We start from the raw sequence: 11,040 nt of genomic DNA, 5'->3' as shown, positions 1-11,040 counted from the left end.
GGCTCAGCCCTTAGCCACAAATCTAATCCGTTTTCTTACCTTTGGAAAGTATTATAGGCTTTAAGCCATTTAATTTGATTAACCCCAAATGAAATAAATGCCTGTAATTGGATATCCCCAACAAAAGGGCAAGCGTTCAGCTCGGTCTCCTAGTCTAATACAAGGTTATGTAAATAGAACTCACACAGTAGTCTTTGGACTTTTACCCCATAGTGCTTACAACAGTCTATAAAATCATTGACGGTGTTAATTTGTATGGGAGCACCTGCTTTAACAGTCTTTATTTTTAATTGCAAATACCGTTCCAGTAAAAACAAGGCATAATTCTTAGCAGGGGCTCTACATGCTAAGATGTCATTGTATAAATAACACAAGGTATCCATCTGCTTGATAACTATATCTAACCTACAAGTTACCTTCGCGACTTTCTCTTGTTCCCTTCGCCACCCTTCAAAGGCATAGCTTTCGGATAGATTGACGTTCCTAAGCTGCTGATGTAGCTCTTCATACTTTTCGCGAGGGACTATTTTCTCTCTAAGCTTTTATGCTTCTTGCTGAGCTTGCTTCAAGCCCTTTCGTAGGGTTACTGTTTTTGGATCTCTTCTCCATGCAGCAGTGGAGGCCGGGAGTTTTACCTAAACTTTCCTATTGCATTGCTTTGAGTTCATAGCCCTTATCACTCCCGAAATTGGTGCCTCCGTCTGAATTTCTTTATCATGGGTCAACATCTCGTCCATTTCTATCTTAACATGGATATCGGTCCATTGCTGTTCCTTTTCAATTGGAACAGCAGTCTGTTTCTCAGCATCATTTGGAACAGCAGCCTGGTTTTCAACAGGGTTTTGAACAACAGGATGGATTATGGTCCTCTGCCCCTTTTCCTTGAGGGGTTTTGCTAGAGTGGTCATATTTTTCCTTCCCGAAGTCCTTTTTACCCTTTACCTTGCTTTTAGAATCCTAATCTACTAGTGGAGCTGGACTATTATATTCAGTAATCTCTGTTGTTCCTTTCGCAATTCTTTAATTTCCAAAATTTCCTTAGAAGGAAAAGCAGGCTGTTCACTGCAGCCTGGACTGTGACTAATTCCCGGATTTTCTCTCTGGGGTGTTTCTTCACTATTCTGCTCTGGCTGTTCCAGGGCAAGAACCCTAACTGGTTCTGTTATTTCTTGGGCGACTTCTCTTTCTGCCCCTGTTTCCTCCGGAATTTCTTCTGGTGTCTTCTGGTTAGGAACGGATTGTTCCTGTTCAGCATCTCCTGTCATCTTTTCATCATGAACAGGTAGATTTTCTTCTTCTGCCTCCTTTGCATGTGATTCTTCAGGTGCATTTTCCTCCTGGGGTTTCTTTTCGGCATGGAGGTCTGATGAACTGGAAGGTTGGCCATATTCACCCATATTGGCCAAAACTGCGGCCAATTCATCTTCTCCCACTGGTCCTACAATGGGCTACCTTCCTGCTGTTCCGTTTCCTCCTCCTGCTCGGATTGCTCGGCTTCTTCTTCTTTATATTCTTCGGTTTCAGTTTCTTCAGATTGCTTGGCTTCTTCTTCGTTTTCTTCTTCCTCTTAATATTGCTCGGCCTCTTCTTCTTTTTCTTCTTCTTCTTGCACATCATCCTCCCCTTCTGGCCATGGGGGTTGCTCATCTTCTATTTCTACTAGTTGGCTGGTGTTTTCTTGGGGCTTCTCTAGCCTCCCTCGTAGTCGTGCTAGCCGGACCGATTTCCTGCGTTTTTCTGGCCGCTCGAGTGTACCGGTGGCATGTTTACGCTTTGTCGATTCCCTGTGGTTTTCTGGACGCTCGGGGTGTACTGGTGGCATGTTTATGTTTTTCTGGATGCTCGAGTGTACTGGTGGCATGTTTACGTTTTGGGGATGGTGCGTTCAATCCCCCATTTATCATGGCAATTAGCTCTTCCCAGTTGCTCTGCTGCTGGGTGAGGCTATGGCTGACTATTAATCGAATCAACCCATGATGACTAACAACTGACTCTACATGTTGTGCCTTTTTTATGCTCCGTGCAATGTCATGAAGTAACGAATTCAAAAATGCAGGTAAATTTATAGAGCATTTTTGCTTTAGTAAAGCTAAGAGTTTAAGATGTTGTGGTCTTACCACGTCTTTTTTGCTTTCACAGGTGATGTAGCTTTGAATGGTCTTTGCCAATTCTACCCACGGCTCTCTTAGTGCTGCTAGCAGAACTCCCTTTCCTCTAATTGCCAAGCTCTGGCCTTCGTCCTGGAAGATTTCTAAAATCTTCTACAATATCTCCTTTTTTAACGTCCATACAGGTCTAGTGGCTGGTAGTCCCGAAACTTCTGCGATTATGTCATCAATGACTGCTATGTGTCTCCCCCTCACTTTGGAGTAATCCTCTTGCAAGTTCTGCAAGAATTCAATTGCCACAGTCTCGTTAGAATCCTGCAAGCGGTTGAGATAAGTCAGCCACCCTGCTCTTGCCAGGATTTCCCGGGCAGCAACAGAGACTGTTAACACCTGTGGTTCTCTCCGAATCGATCTTCCTCCCATGGTTTCACTGTAAACTCTCAATGGAACGGTAGTTGTTCGTGCTGTTGAAACACAGAGAGGCTGACAGACGCAAGACTTGTTCAAAATCTAATGCTGCAGAGTATACAATAGAAATGGCTTATGAACAGCAAGTCATGCAGAAAAAATAAAAAAATAGTATGTCGTTGAGCCGTGCTATACCCTAGTACACAACTTCCCGAATAGTGGGCTGACACGTAATCCAGGGAATGATGAGGTTAACCTCCCCCCCACCCCCCCGCCCCCCCGCAATGTGATAGGCTATCACAGCCATCAAATAAAGGAGCAACGCCCGCTCTGAAGCAGAGTCATAAAGGAACAGCGTATGGAAATATGCCATGTTTATAAAAGTAGAAAATTACCGAAATTGAGGCGTAGAGTTGGATCGCTTAATATGTGAGAAACTGCTATGATATGATGCAAGGCTGGGGGATAGGACATCTGCCGTGGAACGGAATCTCATGCGATCATTGTCAACTGTTCTGTCATGATTGGTAATAATAGATGTCCATGCATTATATGGTTCGGGAAATAATATATGATTGATTACTAAGGTATAAGAAATAGAAGGGTGCGAATAACTTAGCTATTGGTGTAAATAATGTGACTTCAATACCATTAACAGTGCTCTGCTACCGACAAGTGTCCATAACCTTGGCAGAGTTGTTTATTTCACCCATGGAACCATGATCCTTTGTGTATGCTTAGGAAATGTTGTGTGATGTCAAAATGTAGGCCATTATGCTGGCTTGGTGACCAATTAGCCATAATGCCATTCACGAGGAAGGAGGGAAAAGTGGGCAGGGAAGCTCGTGATGAGACCTCCTGTTCCAAGGGTTGTTTATTTGATATACCTTTTGGACCATATCCCTGGTGTGGTGGCCATAGTGGGAATGCCACTTCGCTTTCGTCCTCATGATCATGGTAGGCTGGCTCTTGATGAGACCCCCTATCCTGCATTTGACAACTTATAAGTCATGTTTGCTCTTTTTTCTTTGTTTTTCATAAAGTATTTTCCCTTATTTATACACAAAGGGTGGTCCAACACTCCTTAAGAGTAGGAATGGTGGAAGAAGTCTTAACATCTCAATAGGAAGATATAAACCCTTTGCTCTTATTCCTAAATAATAATCAAAGAGGATTAAAAGGTATCAACATGATAAAGATAACCAATTAGAGCAGAATTAGTAGAACAATGACAGCAAAAGATGATAAATAAGTGTGTCCTTCCTTCTGTCCTCTTACCAATTCAGAGCAATATAAAGATAGAAATTTATGATTGACTGATTTCAGTATGTTGTGATTTTGTATCCATTGCATAAGTGCATAGCCGTATTCTAAAAGACTTGAAAGAACAGGAGCAATAAGCATCCTTAATTTAGAACAGCAAAAGGAACAAGTTGTTTCACAAGGAGAGAAAAAGCATGCAAGTGGTGTTCCTTTTGGAAAAAGGGACAACAAAAGACCACAAATGTTGTTCCTTTGGAAAAGGGACAGCAGAAAATGCAAATTTTGTTCCTTTGAAAAAGGAACAACAAAAATGGAAAACGATGTTCCTTTGGAAAAGGAACAACAGAACACACAGATGTTGTTCCTTTGGAAAAGGAACAGCAGAAATCGAAAACGTTTTTCCTTTGGAAAAGGAACAACAGAACAAACAATGTCGTTCCTTTGAAAAAGGAACAGTAGAAATCGAAAATCGAAAATGTTGTTCTTTTGGAAAAGGAACAGCAGAACATACCAATGCCATTCCTTTGAAAAAGGAACAGCAGAAATAAAAAATGTTGTTCCTTTGGAAAAGGAACAACAAAACACACGGAAATGTTGTTCCTTTGGAAAAGGAACAGCAGAAATCAAAAAAGTTGTTCCTTTGGAAAAGGAACAGCAAAACACACAAATGTCGTTCCTTTGGGAAAGGAACAGCATAAATCGAAAATGTTGTTCCTTTGGAAAAGGGACAACAAAAATCGAAAATGTTGTTCCTTTGGAAAGGGAACAGCAAAACACACAAATGCCATTCCTTTGGAAAAGGAATAGCAGAAATCAAAAAAATGTTGTTCCTTTGGAAAAGGGACAGCAAAAACACACAAATGCCATTCCTTTGAAAAAGGAACGGCAGAAATCAGAAATGTTGTTCCTTTGGAAAAGGAACAGCAGAACACAAAAATAAAGAAAAAGAACCAAATTACAACAAAATGACGGTTGATCCAAAGGGGGTTGCTCTTTTGAAAAAGGAACAGCCAGAAGAAAAAGTTGTTCTTTTGAAAAAAAGGAACAGCAAAAATAATAACAGCAAAACGTTGATTCAAAAATATGTACAAAAATGATTCAAGAAAAGAAATTATGTACAAACTGTAAAAAGAAATAAATTCCTTAATGAATTACAGGTGAGGAAGACTTCTCTTCCTCCCCCAAAATCTCCATATCAGAGTCTCGGCGTAGCTGCTGACAGAAGGACTCCTAAGTGAGTGGTTTACGATAGAGATGAACTCGGTGGCCATTTTCCTTGAAGGCATATCCAGAACCGTCAATAGTGATTAGAGAAAGGGTCCCATTGTCATGTACCTTCTGGATTTCGTATGGTCCCAACCAACGAGTCTGGAGTTTCCCAGGGAAGTCCTAAAACCTGGAGTCGTACAAAAGAGCCCAGTCTCCTTCGTGGAAGACTTTATTTTTAATGAGAGCATCATGCCATTTAGCTCGTTGTTGTTGGATCAAGGCAGTGTTTTGAAGTGCAGAGAGCCTAATTTCGTCTAGCTCATTGATCTGCTGCAATCGATTAATCTGTGCCTCGGTTAGATCTAATCCAACTTCCTGTGTTGTTCGCAATGTTTGGATTTCGAATTCTATGGGGAAAATGGGTTGTTTTCCAAACACTAATTGATAAGGTGAGTAACCAATGGTGCTTCTCCATGTTGTTCTGTAAGCCCATAGTGATTTAGGTAGTCCGGTAGCCCAATCACGTCTATGTGATGCAGTGGTTTTCGTTAAGATTGCTTCTATTATTTTATTGCTACTTTCTACCTGCCCATTTGCTTGTGGGTGGTATGGATTAGTGATTTTATGCTGGACATGATAGTTGTTGAGTGTTGCAGCTATTCTGTTCCTAGCAAACTGTGGTCCACCGTCTGTAATTATTTCTCTTGGAAAGCCATAACATAAAAATAGATGGAATAGGAACTGTATGACAGAGTCCTCTGTAGCTCTTGGCAATGCCTCTGCTTCAACCCACTTGGTGACATATTCTGTTGCCACCAAAATATATGTTTTCTGGTTTGATGATGGGTTAATTGGTCCAACGAAATCAAGAGCCCAACGCTCGAATGGTTCGATGACTAGCTGTGGTTTCAGAGGCATCTCATCAGACTGACCAGGGCATCCTGCTCTTTGGCAACTGTCACAGGCTTGGACAAATTTCTTTGCATCTTTGAAAATTGTGGGCCAATAATACCCTATTTGCAACACTTTATGTCCAGTTCTGTGATCAGCGAAATGTGCACCACATGGTCCGTCATGGCAGGCTTTTAAAATGTCAAAGATTTTATCTTCTCGAACGCATCTCCTGATATGCATGTTTGCCCCTGTATGGAACAAATAGCCCCCAATCCAAGAAAATCAAGCACTCCGCTGAACAATCTGTTTCCGCTCATTAGGGGTTAGATGCTTTGGTAATTTACCGACTGCTAGGTAATTGGCAACATCAGCATACCAGGGTGTTTGAACAACCACAACAAATAGATGCTCATCCGGAAATTGGTCTTCAACTGCTGCTGCATCGATTGGCTTTGGCATTCTTGAGAGAAAATCGGCTACAGGATTTTCTTTGCCAGGTCAGCCCTTGATTGTAATATCAAATTCCTGCAATAAAATCAGCCATCTAGTTATTCTGCCATTTGTGATAGGCTTGTTTGATAGATATTTTATGGCAGAATGATCTGTGTACAAGATAAAAGGATATACAGTAATGTAATGTCTAAATTTATTGACAGCATGTATTACAGCTAGAAATTCTTTTTCAATAACAGTGTAGTTTAATTCAGCAGGGGATAAATTTTTGCTAATGTAGTAAATTGCATATGGTTTTTTATTCTCTTCCTCCCCAAGGACTACTCCAATGGATGTATCTGAGGCATCAGATGATATCTGAAATGGCAAATCCCAATTTGGTCCTCGAAGGGCTGGGGCTGTGGACACAAGCTTCTTCAGATCCTTGAAATCACGTTCACATTTTTCTGTCCAAATAAGATCAACGTTACCAGTTAGTGCATACAGAGGTACAAAAATGTGTGAATAATGTTCTATAAATCTCCTATAATAACCAGAAAATCCAAGAAAACTACGTACCTTCGTTTGAGTGGTAGGAGTGGGAATAAGCAAAATTATTTGGATTTTGGCTGTGTCTACCTGAATGCCAGCTGCTGAAATATAATGTCCTATGATAAGTCCTTCAGTCATCATCATATAGCATTTTTCGTGGCTTAAACAAAGCCCGGTAGCAATGCAGCATTGTAGGACTTTTTCTAGGGCATCCAATGCTGGATCGAAATCATATCTGTATGGTGTAAAGTCATCCATGTATACTTCAAGTCCTTCATTTATTAAATCTGAAAAAATGCTAAGGATAGCCCTTTGGAATGTGGCACGAGCATTGCATAAGCCAAAAGGTAGAACTCGGTAAGCAATGTTCCCCAAGGACAAGTAAAAGTAGTTTTTTCTTGGTCTTCAGGGGCAATCTGAATCTGATTGTATCCACTGAATCCATCCAGGAAAGAAAATAATTTCTTTCCTTCCAAAGTGTCTAATACTTGGTCGATGAATGGGAGAGGGAAGTGGTCTTTTTGTGCTGCTTTATTTAGCTCCCTGTAGTCCACACAGATTCTCCATTTCCCATTCTTTTTTAGTACCACCACAAGCGGAGAGACCCATTTACTATCAGAGATAGGATAGATGAAATTGACATCTAAAAGTTTTTGAAGTTCGGCTTTTACCACATCTTTTAGATGAGGATTTAGTCTCCTCTGAGGCTGTCGAACAGGTCTCACATCTTTCTCTATATAAATGTGGTGTGTACATAATTGGGGGTCAATTCCTTTCATATCAGGGTAGTCCCATGCAAATGCTTCTTTATATTTCCTTAACAAATGGATGAGCTTCATTTATTTCTCGGGTGTGAGGTTGGCATTAATATTTAAGGTTTTACCCAGTTCAATTTCCACAATTTTACTATTTGCAACAGAAGTAATAGGTATTGTTTGATCATGTGTATCTTTCAGAGGATCTTCTTCTAATTCATTATCAAATGCTGCTTCTATCATATGACATTGTGTGCGGGATGTGAGTTCAGTTTGACTAATGAAATTATTAATGGCATCGTCTTCTATTTGGTCTTTGAAATCAAGTGCCTCTTGTATAGTTAATGGAGATCTAATGTTATCAGTAAGGTATGATACAGGGTGCTTATTAGTTTTTATTATTGTGACACTTGGCTGCGCTGGAGGATATAGAACTAAGTTCTTGATATTTGGTCCTCTGGTTATGGTCATATTTCCTTGCCGGCATCCAATATAAGCATCGGCAGTGGCAAGCCAAGGTCTACCTAAAATCAATGGATGTCCATCAAGTTGGGTTTTGCGATTTATTATCAAAAAATCGGTTGGATATTCCCAGGAATCAACAGAGACCATGACATCATGTAGTGTGCCCTCCGGCCTAACCACAGATCGGTCAGCCAATTCTAGCAAGGTAGAGGTGGGTTCTACAGATGTAATGCCTAGCTTTTGGAAAGTAGTGGTTGTTAAGATATTGATTGTAGCTCCTAGATCAACTAAGGCATTGGACAGGGTCTGACCATAAATTTGGACAGTTACAATTGGGTTTCCTGGGTCTTCGTATTTAATTGGTTTTTCTTTTCCTGATAGTAAGTCAGATAGAGTGTCGACTACTTGGAATCTTGGATTATTTGTTATATTCCTCCTTGGTTTCTTTATGCATAATTCTTTGATAGTTTTTGTGTATATCGGGATGTCTTGAATGGCTTGGAAGAATGGAATTTTTATGTACAAATTTTGTAATTCTCCCAGAATTTCAAAATCAGGATATTGTATAGGTCGAGGTATGACTAATCGTTCTAGGAACGGGGGAGAGGATGTGGTTGCTTGATTATGAGTTTGTTGTTTATTCACATCCTCTTCTTGTGACAGATGTTCTCTGGGTAACTGATGTTCAACCTAAACTGTCTTATCTCCCTCAGTTTCAATAATACGCCCAGATCTTAACTGAAGATCATTACACTCCCTCAGATCGGCTCCTAACTCTGATGTTTCTATTATTTGGACAGATTGGACCGGTTTGTTATTTGGATTGGGGATGGGTTGGGCTGGGAGTTGCGGTCTCAGATTAGACTGGGGATTTTGTTGTAAGGCTGGCAGTGTAGGTTGAGGGAGTGAAATGGTTCTTACTGGTTGATGCATCGGTCTCTGCCTGTTTGTCTGCCAGGCTGAATTTTGTGAAGTAGGGGGAGTCCATTGTGGTGGGTATGAGTTACTTTGCCAATATGGTGGAGTATAAGGAAGATTCAGCCAACCAGATTGGCTTGCCTGATTCAGCCACGGGTTTGAAGAAGGAAACGACTGCGGTGACCAGTTTGGAAACAGAGATTGGGATTGACTTTGCCACATATTATATTGTTGAGCATTATACTGCGGAGGCTAAAAAGAAAAAGTTGGGTCTGGAAACATACCAGATTGTCTCGGCTGCCTCTGATGGCGCTGGTTGAGCAAATACATCGATTCTAGCTCTTCTTCTGCTTCCTTATATACTGCTTTCAATCTAGGAAGTGAGGGACAGCTCTCCGTAAGGTGATCTTTTGTACAGATGGCACATGTTTGGACTGCATCCAGTGGACACTCCTTATGGCTATGCTTTTCCTGCATCGGGGACAAAAGATTGCCAAATTATGTTCTGCCTCCATTTGCTTCTGTTTGGCCTGCATAATATCAAGTTGTGTAGTTAGTGTCCCTAGTATATAAGTTTTAAACTTTTCCAATACTCTACACGCGTTACTCCTTCTGTCAAAATTTTATTATCTCTTACAAACCGATCATGTTCTGCCGGTTTTACTCTTGTGCTGCTTCTCGAGCTCCTGATACATAAATCAATAATGTCAACAAAACTTTCTTGATAAATATCTCCTTTTCCCATAATGTTTAATGTTTCAATCCATTGTTCCTTCATGCCCCTTATTAATGTTGTTTTTAACACATTATCAGGTAAAGGTAGTGATGCATAAGGAGATATTTGAAGATTATACTGAAAACGTTCCACATACTCCTCTAATGTTTCATTTGGTCTAGATGTTATCTGGAATATTTCGTCCTTCAGTTCTCTAGACCTGAAATAGTCCTGATATTTTCTTAGAAAAGATTCTTTCATTTGATCCCAGATATTTATAACCCCACCACCTAACCCCATAAACCATCTTAAAGTTGCCCCTTTTAATGTAGAGGGAAATAGTTCCAGTTTCTGGGGGTCGGTGGTGTAATCATATCCCCTACACAGTACATCAAATTCAAATAAAAATGCATTCGGATATTCTGATGTAAGACCGTGGAATGTAGGGATATGTTGAAGAGGAATTGCTTTCATAGGCGCATTTGCTGCAGAATTCACTATGGGGTATTGTAATGTAGAGGTTTGGGTGTTTGGCTGGTTTTGAGCCATTGGGTCGAATATATGCCAATAACCTTCTGGGATATCTAGGAGGGTATTCCTAGGTTAAGAGGGAATGGCTTTAACAGGAGTAGTTTTAATAACACTTCCTCTATCTGGGATAATGAGAGTGCCTAATGTCTAAGGAGATTGAGTTTCTTCAAAGATGATTTTTGCAGCACTTCCCTTGTTTGGGCTGTTCAATGGTTGAGTTGTCTTGAGAGGAGATCTCAGTTCCTCGGTTTCCCTTGTCTCTCCTCCTCCTTCACAAAGATTACTAAAATTCCCTTCCTGCAATAGTTCTGGAGTAGAATTTTCAATTTCTTGAAAGTCCTGCTCTGCAGTTTGACTATGCACCTCAGCAAAGGCTACAGATGGTGATCCTGTGGCCTGAAGGGAACTAGTAGGCTGTTTAGAAATGACTGCCTTGGGTCCTATTGAGGGCTGAGATTCTGATTTCTTGTAGATTTCTTCTATGAAGGTTGGTCGGCCAAGGGTCACCGGCCCCTTAGCTTTTTCTGGCTTGGGTAGAGGTTTGGAATTTTTTTCTAGCTTTTTCTGCTTAGTCATGCACTCAAATTAACTACTAAATTCTACTCAAACGAAACAGCAGCAAATCTTTAGGAAAGCAGGCAGAGGAGCAGGGCTTTTACATGCTCCACACGTAGGTTCTTACCTTCCGTTTTTAAAACCCAATTCTTCCCTAGCAGGTTCGTACACTACTCTAAAAAAAAAGAACAAATGGCTACACACTTTCCTCGGCAACGGTGCCAAAATGTAGAGC

This window comes from Pinus tabuliformis, chromosome 5_1 (assembly GCF_031772625.1).
Source record: "Pinus tabuliformis cultivar Carrire ecotype Pingquan chromosome 5_1, CPIR1, whole genome shotgun sequence".
In the NCBI taxonomy this organism is placed as follows: Eukaryota; Viridiplantae; Streptophyta; class Pinopsida; order Pinales; family Pinaceae; genus Pinus; species Pinus tabuliformis.
This window is presented reverse-complemented; position numbering follows the sequence as displayed.